This window comes from Neopelma chrysocephalum, unplaced genomic scaffold (genome assembly GCF_003984885.1).
Source record: "Neopelma chrysocephalum unplaced genomic scaffold, ASM398488v2 Primary Assembly neopelma1_96809, whole genome shotgun sequence".
Lineage (NCBI taxonomy): Eukaryota > Metazoa > Chordata > Aves > Passeriformes > Pipridae > Neopelma > Neopelma chrysocephalum.
The window spans coordinates 747,443-768,387 of record NW_020925453.1 but is presented as its reverse complement, the minus strand read 5'-3'; positions in this window follow the sequence as shown (position 1 = coordinate 768,387).

Here is a 20,945-nt window from a genome sequence, read left to right as displayed (position 1 = left end):
TTTCACCTGCCGTTTTGACCCTCGCCCGTCGCTGCAGGACTTTTTGCCTGTGGGTAAAGCCTTCAAACCTGCGCAATGGATTTTTTAGGTGAGATGCAGTATGCGCGGAACTGAACCCACCCTTTAATCCTAAGGTTCATCTGCCAGTGCCGACCGAGCTTGGATGGTGGCAGCGAGGTCCTCGGGACGTGGGTTTGATTAGTGACCTTCTCTTAGATGGATGGCCTTACAGGGCTAAGCGAGCTCCATCTGCCCTGGTTTGGAATTAGAGTTGTCCTTCTCCTAGGATGACCGCCAGAGGGCTAGTGGGCTCATCCTGCCCTTGGATGTATTGTGTCTGACCCTGCGGTTTTGACCTGTCTGGCATGGGAGACCCTGCCGAAGCATGTGCCATCGCCAGCATAGCTCGCAACCGCGAAGGGGTACACAGGCTTCTATCCATTAAAGTGGACTGGGGCAATCCATTCACCCCCCCTACTTTTCTGCCTCCCATCTATGCAGAGTCTCAGGGAAATACCCAGGAACATCCCTTTGTCCTGACCATCCATTCAGGACACAGTAAATATATCCAAAACATACCGAACCCAGGCAGTAATCACAGGTGAGCCAAAAACAGACCGTTCCAGCCCCAGCACCCACCCGGGGCTCGGGTCCTTCCCAGGCCCCAGCCCGGCCGAGACCCCCCAATCCCCCAGACGAACCCACTATCCACCCCAACCTTATCTTCCCCCCACAGTGTTACCACAGATCTACCCATGCACGGCTCACCCGCGACACACCATACAGTCCATACGGGACTGCCTCGCCCGGCCACCCACCAGCCCGAGGGCCCCCATGGCCCACCCAACAACCCACCCCTGCCCTAAACCACACCGCCAAACCTCTGTGTACTCCGGGGTTCTCCCTCTTCTCTCCCACGAGGGCGCAGTCCTCGCCAGCGAAGCTCCACCTCTCCCCCCTCTCCTGTCCGGGGGCCGCCCCGCAGATGCCCGGGGGCCACCCCGGGGGCCACGTGCCCGGCCACGGGACCCAGCAGAAGAAGGGGGGGAGAGAGGGACCCCGCGCCCCGGCCGTGGGACGCGGCAGAAGGAAGGGGCTGAGCCAATCACAGAACACCAATTAATACAGTTTGTACAAGAAACTCTCTCTCCAAGGACTAAGTTCTCGTTTTATCAGTGAATTTTGCAGGGAAATATAAACTCTTACAGGTGGCTGGGCCAAACACAGACCAAAAGTATCAACGTAAATTCACCCTGATACACATCCTTATCTCCAAATTGGAGAGACATGCATTTGATGGATGGACTATTCAGTGGACAAGGAATTGGCTGGATGGACCCAGCCAGAGAGTTGTGGTCAATGGCTCTATGTCCAAATGGAGGCTGGTGACAAGTGGTGTCCCTCAGGGCTCTGTCTTGCGACAGGTGCTCTTCAATATCTTCATCAGTGGCATAGACAGTGAGAACAAGTACAACCTCAGCAAGTTTGCAGATGACATGAAGCTGAAAGGTGCAGGTGATGCGACAGAAGTATGGGATGCCATTCAGGGGGACCTGGACAACCTGAGAAGTGGGTCCATGAGAACCTCATGAAGTTCAACAAGTCCAAGTGCAAGACACTGCACCTGGGTCAGGACAATACAAGACATGAGTATAGACTGGGAGAAGAACTCATTGAGAGCAGCCCTGTGGAGAAGGACTTGTGGGTTCTTGTCGATGAAAAGCTGGATGTGAGCCAAAAGTGTGCACTCACAGTCCAGAAGGCCAACTGCATCAAAAGAAGTGCGTCTAGCAGGTTGAGGGAGGTGATTGCCCCTTGTCTTGGTTTTTAAAGACAATGTCTGCCAAGGAAGGCAGGAACCTTCCTGGAATAGAAAGAAGATCCTTCCCTCCAAATTATTATAAATTTGAAATTAAGATGCATTTGGGCAAAATATGTAGAAAAAAGGAGTAGCAGTTCTTTACTAAAAATGTATAGAACAAAACAGAACAAACAACAACACAATAACAGAAACTTTCACCCAGTCAAACACTACTTTCCCTTTCGGTGCAGTTATAACCACAATCAGCAGGGGGCGCTGGCATGCTTCAGGAGGCAAAGACTGAAGTGACTCATTCACAGCCAGCAGAGGGTGCTTTCTTTCTGCATCAAGATGGCAACTGGGATCTCAAAGCAGCAGTGGGCACAGATGGGGGTCTCCCCTGCAGGCGTCAGCGACTCACACACAAAAAAGTGTTTTTCCCCCTGCCAGCAACTGCATGGGTTTTGCGTGTGGAATGCGGTGGGCAAGGAGCGGACACCAACTCTGACAGTATGGCGGGGAGCTCTGCGGGGTTGGCCAGCAGCAATGGAGAGGTGGCAGCTCCTAATCCAAAGCTGGGTGAGGAACAAAGACAGACCTTGTGACACCAGCGGTCTTTTATAGCTCTCTAACTCCTGCGGTGAACATGCTAGAGTTCCCCTCTTCCTTCTGGGCTGGCAGCCTCAGCCCATGGCTAAAAGGGGGAATGGGGCTTCCCCTGAGTGGTTCAGTTGGTATGCGAGGGCTATTAGCCACTTCCTTTGTATAGCTTAATTGCTGGCTTTCCACCTCTTGGAGTTTTTCTCTAGCAGGCAGGAAAACTTATTGAATTACCTTTTCCCCTTTCTTAGTTTGCCAGCATTTTTCATGACTGTAATGGGAAAATTCACCTAAAGCCTAAACCCATAACATCCCCCTCTACTCTGCTCTCATGAGACCTCACTTAAAGTACTGCATCCAGATCTGGAGTCCTCAGCACAAGAAAGATATGGACCTGTTAAGAGTGGGTGCAGAGGAAGGTCATGAAGATGATCAGAGGGCTGGATCACCTCTCCTATGAAGACAGGCTGAGACAGCTGGGGTTGTTAAGCCTGGAGAAGAGAAGGGTCCAGGGAGACCTTATATCAGCTTTCCAGTGCTTAAAGAGGCATACAAGAAAGCTGTAGAGGAACTTTTTGCAAGGGCATGTAGTGATAGGACAAGGGGTAATGGCTTCAAACTGAAGGACGGTAGACTTAGATACAATATAAAAAAGAAGTTTTTTACCAGGGTGGTAAAACACTGGAACAGGTTTCTCAAAGAGATGTTAGATGCCTCATCCCTGGAAGCGTTCAAGGCCAAGTTGGACAGGGCTCTGAGCAACCTGATCTAGTTGAAGATGTCCCGCTCATTTCAGTGGGGTTGGACTAGATGACCTTTAAAAGGTCCCTTCCAACTCAAACTATTCTATGATTCTATAACATCGAAAACAAATGGGAATAACAGCAAAGACATTCTACTGGCAACCACTGTTGCTCAAATCTGTTCCACTAGCTGTCAGAGCTTTTCCTTTACTGTTGCACCAGATGATTCCCACCACTCAGGAATGACTGGAAATTTTTGACAAAACCCCCCTTCTTTGTAGCCACTCTCAGAGGTTTATAATTTATCACTGTAAGACACTTTATTTTCAAGATATTTATAGTGGCAAACTGGATAGGCATATGTCTATCAGGATTTAAACAAAAAAATATACTAACTCATTTGGGTCAGAGGACAGATTTTGATTTGTTCTTTCATTTTTTTATCCTGACCCATTTTAGATCTGAAGTAAACTGAGAGGTTTCCTGGAAAGTGAAACTTTTTACATATCTCCCATGCCACTTTCTCAGTGTCATGGTTTAAGCCCAGCTGGAAATTAGACACCACGCAGATGCTCGCTCACCTCCCGTCTTGGTTTAAAGACAAAAATATTGGGAGGTGAGAACTCCAATAAAATGAACAGCTTCCCCTTTTATTTCCCCCAATACAGAGAGACAAAAATGCGAGGAGGTATAAGTGAAAAAATAACTATTTACTAAAAAGAAAATAGCAGTAACTACAAAGATATAGGGGAAATGGTTTACCCGCAAAAGATGAATCCATCAACCATGTGACCTCCCCCCCTCGGGAACAAAGGGGAAACAAAGATGGGGGAGAGTCTTCCCTGCCAACCACCCCCCGCCCACCCAACCAAACAAAAGAAAACAATGGGAGAACAGGGGCAAAAGCGAAAACCCAAGAAAACTGTGCTGCTCACAAGGAGCCATACTAAAAAACTGGCCACTCCAGTTAGGTTCAGGTCTTAACTACAGTTTGGAGTCTCTTTGTTCCCTGCCACATGTTGTCCTGCTTGGTTTGGCTGGGCTGCTGCAGATGAGATCCCAGAACCACTTTTACCCATGGAAAACTCTTCCCCTCCAACTCCCTGAGCCAGGCAGCGTGGGTTCCCTTGAGGTGATGTAATGGTAAGAATATTCATCACTATAACTTTTTTGTCCCTGGTTTTGTAACCGTAACACACCATCTCTGCCCCCATATCCCAGAGGAATGGGGAGGAGAATCAAAAGTAAAACTTGTAGGTTGAGATAAGAACAGTTTAATAATTGAAAATGAAGAAAAAAAATAATAATGGTAAATAATAATGATAATAAAAAAGGAAAGGAAAAAACCAAACAAGTGATGCACAATTGCTCACCACCTGCTGACCAATGCCAGACCCCTTTCCCAAACACAGATCAGCCCCCCTTTCTGGGTAACTCCCCCAGTTTATATACTGGGCATGACGTTCTATGGTATAGAATATCCCTTTGGACAGTTCAGGTTATGTGTCCTAACTATGCTCCCTCACAGTTTCTTTTGTGTACCTCCTCCCCAGCAGAGCATGAGACACAAAAAAACCAACCTCCTTGACTTAGGATAAACACAACTTAGCAAAACCCAAAACATCAGTGTGTTATCAACATTATTCTCATTCTGAATTGAAAAAACAGCACTGTACCAGCTACTGAGAAGAAATTAACTCTATCCCAGCTGAAATGAGGACAATATCCACCCCTTATTCCATACTATTTACATCATGCCAAGTCTCACATTTGACACAGTCAGTCAAAGGAGGTGATTGTCCCACTCTACTCTGCACTTGTGCAGCCTTACCTCAAGTACCGTGTGCAGTTTTGGGCACCACAATATAAAAAAGACATTAAGCATTAGAGACAGTCCAAAGGAGGACCACGAGGATGGTGAAGGGTCTGGAGGGGAAGCCTTATGAGGAGCAGTTGAGGTCACTTGGTTTGTTCAGCCTAGAGAAGAGGAGACTGAGGGGAGACCTCATTGCGGTCTTCAACCTCCTCACAAGGGAAAGCAGAGGGGCAAGTACCGATCTCTTCACTCTTGTGACCAGTGACAGGACTTGAGGAAACAGCATGAAGCTGAGTCAGGGGAGATTTAGGTTAGATATCAGGAAAAGATTTTTCACCCAGAGGGTGGCTGTAGCGGGGAAGGATGCTGAAACTGAAACCATACACTGTTGAAAGCTCAACAACAACAATATTTATTACCAAGAGGTGGCCAACAAAATGAAAACCTGAGAGAGAGGAAGGAGGAAGAAAATAAGCCCTCAGTATGACTCCCCCTCTCACCCAGATGTTGCTTACAAAGTTTTCTTACCGACCCCAGAATGCCTAGAATTACCCATAGCAGAAACCGCATTCCCAGAGAGAGTAGACTCACAAATTGACAGGCGTACCTGCCAAAAGGCAACGTTATCCTTGATGTGAAGCTTGCTTCCCTCCCAAAAACGAGCTATCTGCTTTCATACAATCAACTGATTACATCTGCCTAGGCAGGTGTGGCCAGCACCACCCAGCTAGAGACCTTCAGTCCCTCCCCCCATTATGTAAGTGGCATCTCTTCTGCGCATGCGTGGGTACTCTGGAATGCCCCCGCACCTGCGTGCTGCACCTCAGGGGGTCTTTCCTAAAAGAGTCTGGGGGCTTACTTCATCATCCTTCTCTTCACTTTCTCCTACAAATGCCCTTGAAAGGCCATCAGCTAATAGTGAGGTATCAGTTAAATACAGTTTATACAAGATGCTCCCTTCAAGGATGAAAGTTCTCGTTTACCAGAGCTTGTTTTCTCCTAACTTGGCAGGAAATGAATAAACTCTCATAGGTGGCTGGGCCAACCACAGACCAAAAAATAGCAGCATCTAATTAAGCACGAATACAGTGGCTGAGCACTGGAACAGGCTCCCCAGGAAAGTTGTCGCAGAACCAAGCCTGTCTGAGTTCAAGAAGTGTTTGGACAACGCTCTCAGGCACATGGTGTGATTCTTGGGGTGTCCTGCACAGGGCCAGGAGTTGGACTCAATGATCGTGATGGGTCTCTTCCAACTCAGCATATTCTATGATTCTATGACTTCCCAATACCTCATTACTTTCCCTATTTATCTATTTTGATAGATATACATACAGACATCATTCCCTTAGTCTACGGAACACCTCGGTCAAATGTTCATGAAGTGTCTACAAAAATGTTTGCTGAATTCCATGACTTTGGCCTCCATCCTTGGTAACAGTCTTTCAAGCAGGAAAGATGGTGTGAGGTGTTGGATTGTTGCATGTTGCACATTTGAGTCAGTTCTGATTCCAGTATTGCTGTGCTTGTTCAGTTTTATGAAAGTTCATTCTTCATTGGTGTGATGACCAGAGGGAAGTCAGGCTCAGATCCCTAGAACACTTGCCATGAGATGCTCAGTGATATGCTCACTCAATGCCATGTTCTTTGGCCCAAGTGTCTATGATGTTGTTTTGGAAATGAGTTCCACTGTCTGATTCAATTCTTTCTGAAGTACTGTGTTGCCATAAGACTTGCTTTTCAAGGCCCAGGATAGTGTTCCGGGAGGTGGCATGGGGCACAGGATATGTTTTGAGCCATCCGGTGGTTGCTTATACCATCGTAAACACATGGTGCTTGCATTGGTGGGTTTGCAGGAGTGCGATATGGTCCATCTGTCAGACCTCTTGATACAAAGAAGTCAAACTCAACAGCATGATACTGTTAAGCCAGCATTCCTTTTATTCGATGTCGGGGTAGTGTTGGGGGTAATTCCTCCATAAACACTCCATCGAAACAAAGATTTTGTGAGCTTTTATACACTTTAACATCTCAAGCCCCTCTTCAACAGTCAATCATCTTATTGTTACAAGGCATCAACATCAGTCTTTAGTTAAAGATAATCTAAATTTCTTCTGCTTAAACAATCCTTGGTTGATTTAGTTTTCCCTACTTAAACAATCCTTTATTATTTTAGCACTCTAGGATGTAACAGTCACTGAGAACAGTTGCATTCTTTCCTAATCTATCATTAAGCAATGTTTAAGTAAGAACTGCAGAGTTACAAAATTTAAGCTATAGGGCCAAACTACAAGATTCTTAGGATTCTTAGGTTGTACTTGGGATCATCATTATAATTATTATAGGGTTCTCTTTCACTCTTCATACTAAATTTCAGTCATCGTCCTCCATACCACAGAAGCTTTACCTGCTTACCCTGCTTAATTGCAGCACATTTCACATTCATGGATAACCTGTGTGTGTAAGTTTGGCCTGGCTCTCTCACCAAGTCCAAGCTGTCTCCTCCCCCCTCCCACTCTCTCAAGCAAGGGAAAAAAAAACGATCCACAGAAAAACCGAAAGAAGTCTGAACGAAACGGAATTATATCAAAAATATATATTTACATATATATTTACAATTATATATACAATTTGAATATATTGTACACACGATAGGGAGCTCCTGGGGGGGAAAAAAGGAAAAGGGAGGGGCAAACAAGGATAAAAAACACTAAAAAAACCCAACACAAATATCCTCCAAATATCCCGTTAATAGAAAGCTAGAGAATAAATACAAAAAAATTAATAAATACTTCCCTGAACGAGACAGAAGAACTGTGCGAAGCACCAACCAACTCCCCACACTTCCCAAAGGGAACGGAGATAACGGCAGGTTGGAGCAGGCAGACCCTGGCCTATACAAGCAAAGACTGTCTGCAGAGAGACCTGTCGCCTTCAACCACCGGAAGAGAGAAGAGAGTGAGCTCTCTTATCTCTGACTTATTTATATGTTGTGTTATGCTAAAGGATGATATGGAATACTTCCTTAGATTTCTGACCCCGTTGCTAAGGAAGGCCTAAAAAATCCAAAAGCCAACCCACTACACTGTGTGATAGTGTCCACGGTTAAGTCCACCCCTCGATCATGAGCCCACCTATATGTTGCATCTCTTCCTTGATGGCTTGAGGTGTCATTGGCTCACCGAGCTAAAAATAACTCACCCTTGTGTTTCCAATCCAAATCCACTGGCGCCTCTTCAATCTTAGTAGCCTGATCCACCTTGCTGGTTGTTCTGATGTTCTTCAGTGGCCCGACTATTGGGTACATGAGCATTCACATGACATACCTTCACAACCAGGTTCTCCACCCAGGCAGCAATATCTTGCCACAATGCAGCAGCCCAGATGGGTTTACCCCTGCGCTGCCAGTTATTCTGCTTCCATTGCTGCAACCACCCCCAAAAGGCATTTGCCATCATCCATGAATCAGTATAAAGTATTGGACATTTTTCTTGTTCAGCAATGTCTCATGTCAACTGGATGGCTTTCATGTCTGCAAACTGACTCAATTCACCTTCTCCTTCAACATTTTCTGCAATTTGTCTTAGGGGACTCCATACAGCTGCTTTCCATCTCCGATGCTTTCCCACAAGATGGCACGATCCATCAGTATACAAGGCATAGTGCTTCTCACTTTCTGGTAATTTATTATATAGTGGGGCCTCTTCACCACATATTACCTCCTCCTCTGGTGACACTTCAAAATCTTTGCCTTATGGCCAGTCTGTGATGACTTCTAAGATTCCTGGAGGACTGGGGTTTCCTGTCTGAGCTCACTGTGTGATCAGTGCCACCCACTTACTACTCCATGTAGCATCAGTTGCATGATGTGTAGAGACCCTCCCTTTGAATATTCAATCACCTCTGAAGCAACTCAAACCCCATCATAAGCTGCTGGTATCTCCTTTTCAGTTGGAGTATAAGTGGGCTTCAGATCCTCTGTATACCTGAATCCAGAAACCTAGAGGTCGACCTCGAGTCTCCCTGGTGCTTTCTGCCAGAGGCTCCAGGAAAGGTCATTCACCCTGTTGCAGTATAAAGCACAATTTTTACATCTTACCGTGTTCAGACTGGCCCTAGGGTTACAGCATGAACTATCTTCTGCTTGATTTGTTCAAAGGTTTGTCGTTGCCTAGGGTCCCATTTGAGATCATTCTTCTTCTGGGTCACTTGACAGAGAGGGCTGACAAATTGGAATGTGCGTTCTCCAAAATCCCACAACACCTAAAAAAGGTTGTGTTTCTTTCTTGTTAATTGGTGGGGACATCACTGTTATCTTATCAATAATGTCCATTGGGATCTGACAACATCCATCTTGCCATTTTATTCCTAAAACATGGATCTCCTGTACAGGTCCCTTTACCTTACTTTGTTTCATGGCAAAAACAGCTTTCAGAAGGATTCAGATTATTTTCTTCTCTTTCTCAAAAACTTCTTCAGCTGTATTGCTTCACATTATGATGCCGTCATTGTATTGCAGGTGTTCCAGAGCTTCCCCCTGTTCCAACACAGTTTGGATCAGTCCATGGCAGATGTTAGGGCTATGCTTCCACCCCTGGGGCAGTCAATTCCAGGTATACAGGATGCTCCTTCAAGTGAAAGCAAACTGTGGTCTACACTCTGCTGCCAAAGGGAATGAGAAAATGCATTAGCGATATCAATTTTGGCACCACTCAGCCGTCTTTGACTCCAGTTCATATTGAAATTCCAACATGTCCTGTATGGCAGCACTCAGTGGTGGTTTGACTACATTCAGGCCTTGATAGTCTACTGTTAGTCTCCATTCTCCATTAGACTTTCATGCTCACCATATAGAGATGTTAAAGGGTGAGCAGGTCCTTCTGATCACTCCTTGGCTGTCCAGTTGATGAATTAGTTTATGGATGGGAATTATAGAATCTCGGTGCAATATTGCCGCTGGTGCACCATTGTGGTAGCAATTGGCACGTGCTGTTTTTCAGCCTTCAGCAACCCTACAACAAAAGGGTCATCTGAGACCAGGCTGTGAGGAATTGGATTTTTTAATTGCCTTAAAACAATGCTACTGTGCAAAGAAGGCTCCTGCCAGGAGATTGAAGATAAAGGCTGAGAGGAGGAGGCCATAGCCCACAAACTGTTAGATTTGTGGAGGCCCAGGGACTAGTCTCTGGGTGTGTTTTGCTTATCTCCTATGAGCCAGGCCATGTCAAAGGAGGCCCTTTGTGCACACACCCACCACCTCCCCAGAGAAGGCCTCACTTTTAGCAGGGGTGCCTCCGAACAACCTCCCTCCCCAAGCCTAAGTGACTCTGCAAAATCAGAACCTCTAGGTTCTGAAAAAACAGCATAACTGCAAAAACAGCACCCGCTCACACACACAGAGGAGGCACCAGGAGAGTTTCTGAGGGTATATAAACCAAATCGACTTTATGTTTCTGATGCCTTAAACCCCTATTAGTTTTTATTTTTCTAATTTTTGTAAGCTTTATAAGTAGTAGAAGTAGATTTTAAAAGCAGTAGCCCTTGTCCCTCTACCCTGTAGCACCCTTTAGTTTACACATTCCTTAACCCTCTTACCCCATTCCATGTATCCTATATCAATCCTACCCCCGAATCCAGTAGAAATGTTTAGTCTCTTGTCAAGGCAAGGCCTGTTCTGTTTGGAGAATGCTTGTATCTTGGCCTAAACTGCAGAACAGAGTCAAGAACTGGGTGACCGTGTACCCTTTGTGCTCTGAAGATGGTGAAGATGATGAAGAAAAGCCCCCAGACCCAATTCCCAGGGGGTGGATCAGGGCAAAAGTAACAGGGTGGACACACTTGGGATTGGACAGATGGGGTTATAAAATGTAACATCTCAGGCACAGCCTGCGCACGTCGTGTAACATCTATTGCCTTGGCACAATTAAACCCTTTCCTTATCTCACCCTCGATTAACTGCTCCTGAGTTTTTTTCTTAGCACCAGCTGAGCAGGCATCATTTCGAGGGCTTCTTTCCCCCACCACTGCCTTACGGACCAAGACACCAGCAACAACAGTGACAACAGCGACAACAGCAACAACCACCAAGTTCATCAGAAACCTCTGGGTGGTGACTATAAACTCTTACTTTTTCTCTCTCTTTCTTTCTCTCTTTTCCCTTACACACTTTCTTGGGTGATGTCTTTATGTTTTTATATTGCCATATTACTAGAGATAATAACAACCAAAACAGCTACATACCTGTTTTCCTTTGCAACCAAATTGTTCTAAAATAAGCCATATATATATATATATCTGCAAACACTGTTCATCTAGTATCGATTTACTTTAATTCACTCCAAGAGATTTATTAGCAAAAACAAAAGTTACTTTTGCCTTGCAGGGCAGGCCGTAACACAGGCAAGGTAGACAGCTGCTTAATTTCCTCCATCTCCAGGGTTGCTATACTGAAAGCCCACTGATACCCTTTTGGATCCTTAAAATATCCTCTCCTGATATAATCTATGCCAAGGATTCACGGAGCCTCTGGTCCAGTCAAAATAGGGTGCTTTTGCCACTCATTCCCAGTCAGGCTAATCTCAGCCTCCAATACAGTCAACTGTTTGGATCCCCCTGTTACTCCAGAAATACAAATGAGTTTTGCCCCTGCATAGCTTGATGACATTAGGGTACACTGTGCACCAGTGTCTACTAAAGCCTGTAGGGCTGCTGTGCCTGGTCATCGAATCCACACAGTCCAGTAAACCCAGTTATCCCTCTTCTCCACCTGGCTGGAGGCAGGGTCCCTCTAATACTGATCACAAGATTCCCCACTTCTTATAGAAATGGACTAGAACTTCTCTCCATAGAGTTAGTAGTATCATCAGACCTTTTCTGCCTGGAAAACCTTCCGCTGGAGAATGGAACAGCAAATTTCCTGAAAAAACCCCACATTTGTGGTTGTTTTTCCCTGCATTTCCCGCCTGCACCCGTGTATATAGGGTAGAGGTAGGTTGTCCATCCCACTTCCTCATGCCCTCTCTGTGGTTCCACAGGTAAAACCACAGGGTAACCCTGGGGTGTGTACCTTTCTCTTGGTTTTGGCCAGGACAGGTGTAATTTTTGGCAGCAGCCAGGAGGAGGCATGGTTAGGACCCAGAGGTTATTCTATACCACCTCACGTCATTGCCGGAGGCGGGGGGAAGGAAGTCTCTTCTGGGGAGAAAAGATTCTTTCCAGTTGGGGGAGTGTGGCTGCGGTCAGGTTAAGTCGGGGCTCTGCAGTGAGCATTTTGCACGTGAATCACTCTCTCTCTTTTTACACTTTTGTTATTAATATTTTTGCTATTACTGTTCATTTATCTCATTGCTGTTTCCAGTAAATTGTATTTATCTCGGCCTGTGATCTTTACCTTTTGTGCCTACAATTCTCCTCTCCAGCCTGTTGCAGGGGAGGGGGAGGGGGGGAGCGGGTGAGTGGCAGTGTGGTTTAGAGACTCTCAGTGGGAGCACTAAATTTAGGAGTACCACTCCTAAACTACAACAACCTTCTATATCGTCTCTCTTGAAAAAAAGGATGCCTGTTGGCAATTGTTGAGATATGGGCCCGTACAGGTGGGGAGTAGGACATATCCTCTTTGAATTGCTGGAACTCCTGAGTCAGTTTACCTGTCAGTTAATGTGAAAGCTTCTCCACAGCTGTGATGAGGGAGGAAGGAATACTCTCTTCATATTCCCAGCCGCAGACAGCGTGAGTTTACTGGGAAGAGACCCCTTTTTCCCTTTCCCCTTCTCAGTGGGGGGGGAAGATCTCAATTTTTTGGCTTCTCCCGCGCACTGGGGCCCCACGTGGCAACCGCCAGAGCCCAACAGCTCCCCCTGCCAGCCAACACAGAGCAACTGCAGGTTCTGCTCCTCCAGTGATCCAGCAGTGCCCCCTGCTGATTGTGGTTAGAATTGCGCCAAAAAGCAGAAAGTATTGAACTGTTTCCCTTTTGAAAGGGATTTTTGGGTCCAGGATTATTGTTTGGTTGTTTTTATGTTCTTTTGTTGTTCTGCCAATACACATATATCCTTTAATAAAGAGCTGTTATTTGCTCTTTCTCCATACTTCCTCAATTGGAGCTTCTTAATTTCGGATTTGCAATTGCTTAGAGGGAGGAGTTTGGTCTTCCTCATAACTCATCCTCCTTAGCAAAACACTTCAGTCTCATTAACTGAGACACAATTGGCACCCAACTTGGGGCCCCCAAAGAGAGGAAAGGTGGAAAAGGAATAACTGCCCTTGTGTGATTTACACGCGTTTTGAACCTGTAGGCACCATGATGCTTGGGGTTGCTGCTTTCCTCTGGCATATAACCATGCCAAGATATCTGTCCCATCTGTCAATGTGTTCAGCTTGGATATTAAGACTCTCATTGCAATAAGTACCCTTGACTTTGTGCACTGGGTTTATGACATGGCAAACTCAGCATCTGTGATTTTCATGCGGAATATATCCTCAAGGATGCATTACTGCTCTAGCCTAAGCTGTTTCCTCTGGGGGTTTAAAGATAATGGCACCCATCCCTATGGAGAAACGCAGGGGGGTATATTTGCCCAACCCTTCATCCATTTTCCCTTTGGATCCATTAGAATTGCCTCTGGGAAGTTTAAATTCTCCTTAGATGTCAGAGACATTTTACTTTTTGGACTCTTTGTGCAAGTTTGTGCCATTATGGTACACCTAATATACAAAGCTAGGGCCAAGAATTATCGAGAACGTGTCCAGAAGCCTTCCCCAGGGGTGGAAAACCTTGAGTGGCATGGGTTATGGGAGGATATGGGTAAATTCCTAGAAAGTTGTTCATCTCCTACAACATGAAAGCTCACCCTCGAACAACTCCTAAACCCTATGAAAAGCCATGAGGGAGAGAGGTTGTGATAGACCCATGGAGAGGCAGCTGGCAGCTGCATGTGGGGCTTTGGCCATTGCCTACTGGAAGCTGCTCGGTATGGTGCAGAACTTCCAGGGATAAGGAAAAGATGAAAACAAGATGCCTGATACCATGGTGACTCAGGATATGGCCAAATCTGTAGCAGCTAGTGTGAGAATAAGAAGAGAGAGGCCTGAGGAATGTCTAAGATGACCTTGTGTTGTTTTCTTTAGGCTGTGATTTACTGCTCAGAAACGAGCTCAGCTATTCTGTTTGCATTCTTACCGTATGTGGGTGTAAAAAGGAGTTACTTGGAACTCCAAGTTTTGTATGTGTGGTGTATCTGTGTGTGATAGGTCGGCCTGCGAGAGTGATGGATGTGTAACTGTCGCAGTTTGAAACCCCCAAAAATCCAATTTCCAATTTCCAAGCTCCCCTCCCACAATTTGCTTCAGTGTGAGAGGGTTTTTCCAGACATAACACATCTACTAGCATGGGAAAATTATATTAAAATTTATTACTCACAATAAATACTATAATACATTATATACAACAATTCTAACTATCTCTCCTATGGTAAAACAATATGTATATATATACAGATCAAATCCCTCCTTTCCCTCCAAATAAAAGTTCAGAAAGAAAAGAAAAGAATCACTTTCAAGGCAGCACAATCTTTTCCAAGCAGCAGATTCACTCCGTTGTAGCAGGAAAATCTCTCTCTCTTCATTACAACACAGGGGTTTCCTCTCACCCCTCGGCCCTTCGGCTCCAGCTGAAGGTCTCTCTCCCGTGAGCTGCAAAAGCAGGGACAAGCTTGCTTCACCACAGTCATATCACGAAGTGCAAGGCATTTCGTCAAAGTCCCTTCCTCAGGGGATTCAAGTTCCTCTTGAGTCAGAACGTTTAGGGCTTTCAGTTCAGTTTTTGCCCCAAGCGTCCTACCAGAGCTCCTTTGCTCTGTCTCAAACTGTCAGCATGGTGAAGGGGGGGGGGAAAGGGAGGTCACCTTCCCCCGCATTCCTTCTGGCCGTCCTGGTCCAGCTCCAGGACCTCTCTGCATTTCAGGACTTCCTCCAAGTGGAAGTCTACCCCCTCCTTCCAAAAGGGGTCTCAAAGGGTTTGGGGAAGTAAAGCTAAGTCTCACCCCAAACAGTCTCTACTGAGCTTGGTTCTCTGTCTCTCTCCGTCGGACAGCTCTGTGTCTCTCAGCTTGGTTCCATGCCATCTTTGCTGCTTCCCTCTTATCTTCTTGGCTTTCAGCCACAGCTCTCTGTTCAGTGCTGCTCATGCTGCTGTTTGAGTTTCTTCGGCTTTCCACTCACAGCAAAGAAACTCCTCCCAGCTTTTTTGGCCACGGCACCCGATTCAGTTTAACACTGTTCCAAGTTTCTGCAGCCCCAGCTGGGGGGCTGGGGGGTCTTGGCCCCCAGCGGGGCTCCCTGGCCCCTCTCCTCGTGGTCTCAAAACATGGTTGCCTCTCCTCCAACTACATAATCCCTCTTCTTTTCCGGTCTGTTGTGATATGTTTAATTTTGCAGGGGCGCTGATTGGGTCAACACAAAGAACACCATCCCCTGGAGTTATCCACTTTCCAACTCCAGGGGAAACCCCTTTTTAACCCACGACAGTGACTTGCAGCTGTGCTCTGTCTTAATTTGCTTAATTACTCCCAGCTAAAAGTGAATGATATAAAAACCCCGAGTCATGAGAGAATAAACTGATTTCTGTCCATCAAGTCAGGAGTCCGCGAATTCCATTCCGTCATACAAATCAAAGGGACAGACCAAGCCAATGGAGGTTGCCCCTATCCAAAAGAGGAAATATAAGACCAAATCGGTTTGCCCAGTTGATGATGATGGGGAGGCAGTCTTCACAGGCGGCTAGTCCAGAGCCAGAAATCATCACTGAGTCCTTATCATATAACAACCTCCGGAGCTTACAGGCAGATGTTATTCATCGCCCAAATGAGCCCATTCTGGCCTGGATGATCCAAGTTTGGGACTCTACAGGTGATGCCATAAACCATGATGGCGGTGAAGCAAGGTTCTTGAGGTCTGAATCTAACCCTCCTGCCCCCCCACAAACCCCTTCGACACCGGGCAAAGACATGGAGGTGGGGAGAAACCACCGGGAACGCGGGAGGAAAAAATATGGGAAGGAGAAAGTATATGGTTGGGATCGGCACTGTGTTCCCGTGGCCGGGAGTGGGAGGGAGATGTTGCAGGCGGTGGTTCTGTGCCGGGTTTTCATGGGCACGCGGGCTCCGGAGTGCGAGTGCATGGTTTAGGCTGTGAGGACATTGCAGAGAAACAGTTATTAGATTCCCACCACGAGATGAGGAATGCATGCAGGATAAGTCTTACCGTGGAGCTGCTGTGGAATTGCAGCCACGTGAAGACCGTGTGGTTCCATGGGCACAGCCATTTTCCCCTGGCCACGTGGCGGGGAAGGATTCATCTCTTCTGGTCCCACAGCGCTGCCGCGACGGGGGGGGTAGCCGGGGGGGCCGGTTTCGGCGGCTGCGCGGGGCGGGGGCTGCGCTGGGACCGCCTCAAGGTGCGGAGCTGGGGTCCCCGGGCGCAGAGGCAGGACACGAGAGTGCGGCCCGCGCAGGCCCCCCCCCGGGGATGGCCCAGGGCCGCCGCGGCGGCTGTGCAGGGCTTGCACAAACTCGCGGCACAGGACGCGGCGGCAGTGGGACGGACCGTGCGCAGGGTTCGCGGCGCGTATGGACGTCCGTGGAGAGCGCGCGCTGGAGCGGCAGCTGCGGGGCACGCCTTGCCGGGACAGGAAGCAGTGCAAACTGGCAGCGCGGCGTGGAGAGGCAACTTTGCGGAGCCGCGCTGGGGCCGAAGCGACGGCTCCAACTGCCGAGCGCAGCACGGATGGCTCAGGCGCAGCGCGCGCACCCCCCCGGCTCTGCCGGTGGCAGCAGTTTCGGCGGCTCGGGCGGGGACGGGACTCGGCCTGGAGTGGTGCCGGGTCCCTGCCATGACCGGGCCAAAGCGGCGGCAGTGCCGCGGTCGCGGAGCCCTGGCGGGGGGGAGACAGGCAGCGGGGGTGTGCCACCCGTGCCGCGCTGGGGAACGGCGGGCGCAGTAGAGCAAGAAGCAGCCGGAAAGTCGGCCCGACCCCTAGTCGGCTATGCGGGCTGGCCTGGCCTGCCCCGCCCCCCCCGCGACGAGCCGCTACCGGCGGCTGCCAACAACAGCAACAACTTCAGCAATCCTAGAAATAACTACAGAAGAACTGCAGATTCACTTGACGCTCACACCTGTTCCTGTCCATTTTCCATCAAAACTGACTGAACTGTTATTAACATGTTTGCTAAGATTGTTTTTAAAGGTAAAGAACAGCTACAAGAGATAAATGAACAAAACCCTGAAGACTGTCTGCATTCCAGAAACCAGAGACAGCGTGGACTGATTTCTCACCGAGGATGCTAGATTTCAAGCTGTGTGAGCAGATTATAATGATAACCTGTCTATTCTAGGCACAAACTGTGATCAGAATTTGAAAATTTACCTTCAATAGCTATACTTTACTGCCATTCACACATCACTCATATAACTGAATTTAACCATATAAAAAATATACATATCACCACACTCACCCACAGAACCAACAATAATAAAAAGAACACACCACACATTAGGAAAAATATTATAAAAACAACAAAAAAGGGGGAGAAGGGAATATGGGTCTCTTCTCTATATGTGTAAACTTACATTAACTCTTCTTCAAAACAGGAACAATCACAAAAAACAATAATTGATGAAACTAAACCAAAAGAAACACAAAATCAATAACCACTACTAATTAACACATAGTTAAAAAACAGAACAGAATAAACATGCAGAACATGTGAGAATGAAATGTGTGAATAGCGGCCGGTGAATGAATGAAAAAGTGTGTGTGTGTATGAAAATTCAAACATTTGATATCAATTATATCTCAATTAAAGGCACAATTATACAACAATATCACCTCAACCACATAAATTATTCTCAAATAACAGTAAGTACAATATTGATTCCCTCAGATAAAAGGTCTTACATATTTATAAACCCAGAATAATTGAAGGTTGCACAATTAATAAGGTTATGAATATTACATGGTTAAGAATGTTGCACAAGCTAATAAAGTTATGACCAGTTTTTATAAAGACCTTACCACATTAGACCCTGATTTGTTTAGTTAGTTAAAATAAGGTTATTTTGTATTAAGAAAAGTTTTAAGAGTTACACTGTTTTATAATTTGTTAATTGTAATAAGAAAAGGGGATATGTGGCAGAAAGGGTTAACACTGTATAAGAAGAATGTTGCAAGGAACCATGGGAGATGTAGTCTCCACAGCAAGCCCCCAGAGAGAGTACTCAATGGAGCATGCCCACTGGAAGGACTGGCTAAGAACTGTGGGAAATACATGATGTCACGAGAGGTATATAAAGACTCGTTAGCGCGCAAATAGTTGATTTTACAGCTGCACATGCATCTGTTTGGTCTGTGAAACGGCTGACATACTGAATGCCTTCTTTACCTTAGTCTTTATTAGTAAGACCAGTCTTCAGAAATCCCAGGCCCCAGACACCCAGGGGAAAGTCTGGAGAAAGGAAGATTTACCCATGGTGGAAAGGGAATACTTAAGCAAACTGGACATACATAAGTCATAGAATCATAGAATTGTTTGGGTTGGAAGAGACCTTTAAAGATTATCTAGTTACAACCCTCTTGCTGCAGGCAAGGATATCTTTCACTAGATCAGGTTGCTCAAAGTCCAATCCAAACTAAGTCCATGGGTCCTGATGGGATGCACTCATGAGTGCTGAGGGAGCTGGCGGATGTCACAATGAGGCCACTCTTGATTATTTTTGAAAGGTCAGGTTGATTGGGAGAAGTGCCTGAGGACTGAAGGAAAGCAAATGTCACTCCTCAAATAATCCTGGAAACCATTTCCAGGCACATGAAGGACAGGAAGGTGATCAGGAGTAGTCTGGATTTATGAAGAGGAAATCAGGCTTGACCAACCTGATTGCCTTCTACAATGAGGTGACTAAATGGTGCATGAAGGGAGACCAACAGATATTTTTTACCTCAATTTTAGTACAGCTTTTGACATTGTCTCCCACAACATCCTCATAGACAAGCTGAAAAAGTATGGGTTAGAGAAGCTGACAGTGAGGTGGACTGAAAACTGGCTGGACAACCAGGCCCAGAGGATTGCGATCAGTAGCATGAAGTCTAGTTGGAGGCCAGTCACTAGCAGTGTACCCCAAAGGTTGATACTGGGTCCAATACTGTTTAATGACCTGGATTATAGGACAGAGTGCAACCTCAAAAAGTTTGCAGAGCACAGATTCACAGATTCATTTAGGTTGGAAAAGACGTTTAAGATCATCGAGTCCATCCTTTGACCGATCACCACCTTGTCAACTAGACCATGGCATTAAGTGCCACGTCCAGTTGTTTTTCGAACACCTCCAGGGATGGTGATTCCACTACCTCCTTGGGCAGTCTGTTCCAGTGTTTAATCACCTGTGCTGGTTTTGTCTGGGGTAGAGTTAATTTTCTTCACAGTGGCTAGCATGGGGCTATGTTTTGGATTTGTGCTGAACACAGAGTTGATAATATAGAGATGGTTTTGTTATTGCTGAGCAGGGCTTACACAGAGCCAAGGCCTTTTCTGCTTTCTGTACTGCCACACTGGCAAGGAGGTTGGGGGTGCATGGGAAGTTGGGAGGAGACACAGCTGGGACAGGTGACCCAAACTGACCAAAGGGATATTCCATACCATATGACATCATACTCAGCATATAAAGTGGGAGGAAGAAGAAGGAAGGGGGGGACGTTTGAAGTGATGGCGTTTGTCTTCCCAAGTAACCATGATGCGTGATGGAGCCTTGCTCTCCTGGAGATGGCTGAACACTTGCCTGCCCATGGGAAGCAGTGAATGAATTTCTTATTTTGCTTTGCTTGTGTGCACAGCTTTTGCTTTCCCCATTAAACTGTCTTTATCTCAACCCACAAGTTTTCTAGCTTTTACCCTTCTGATTCTCTCCTCAATCCCACTGATGGGGGAGTGAGCGAGGGGCTGCATGGGGCTTGGTTGCTGACTGAGGCTAAACCACGACACCGTCCTTTCCGTGGAGAAATTCCTCCTGATGTCCAACCTGAACCTTCCCTGGTGCAGCTTGAGGCTATGTCCTCTTGTCCTGTTACTAGTTGCCTGGGAGAAGAGGCCATTTTATTTGCCATGTCTTCTGATCCTTCTCTATGTTTCTCCCCATAGAGTTTTCTGAGTAGCCTCAAACTGGGAACACAGCTGCTAGAGAGGTAGGGCTTTGGTGCTTTGTTTGAAGCCAAAGTTGGTGCTTTTTTGCAGGGGTCAAGAGACATACTGTGCCTACTGAGCTTTTTCTCCTTTTTTTGTGGTGAGAGAGGAAAATGCTAGCACTTCCCAATGGTTATGTTTTCTTGCATGCTCTATGCTTTGCTTATATTGGATATCTTGAGAAAATACTAGTGTCACTGACATCTGCCCTTTGAATGTGTTCTAGACTGCTGACCAAGGAAGGCCTGTCTTATTCTGAGCCCTCACTAGGAGGCATTTCTCAGGACATTTGACAGATTCCATGAACAAATCTGTGATGCCTCTGATAGAATCAGAGTATCAATTAATTAGAAAAATGTGAGTCTGTGTACCTCTGTCAGTACTGAAGTACTGTCCTGGTTAGAACGGCTGGGACCAATTCATCACTGGATGGGTGTAACCCAAAACTGTGTATTCTATAGCCTTCCATGCCATTTCCCAGAAACTGTTGTCAGTAGAGGCCTGCGAGGGGGGAAGATGTTCCTGTCCTCATACCCTTTTATGGAATTCCCCGCTCTGATACCCTTTTATGGAATTCCTCTCTCTGAGGGAGGGACTGAGCATCCTCATGCCCTTTTATGGAATTCCCTGCTCTGAGGGAGGGACTGAGCACTCCTGCCTGAACTGGAGAATATATAAACTGGGAGTTTCGGAACCTTTGCACCACTCGTGGGATCCAGAGGAAGACTGAGACCACCACCCTCAACTGGACTGCAATCACC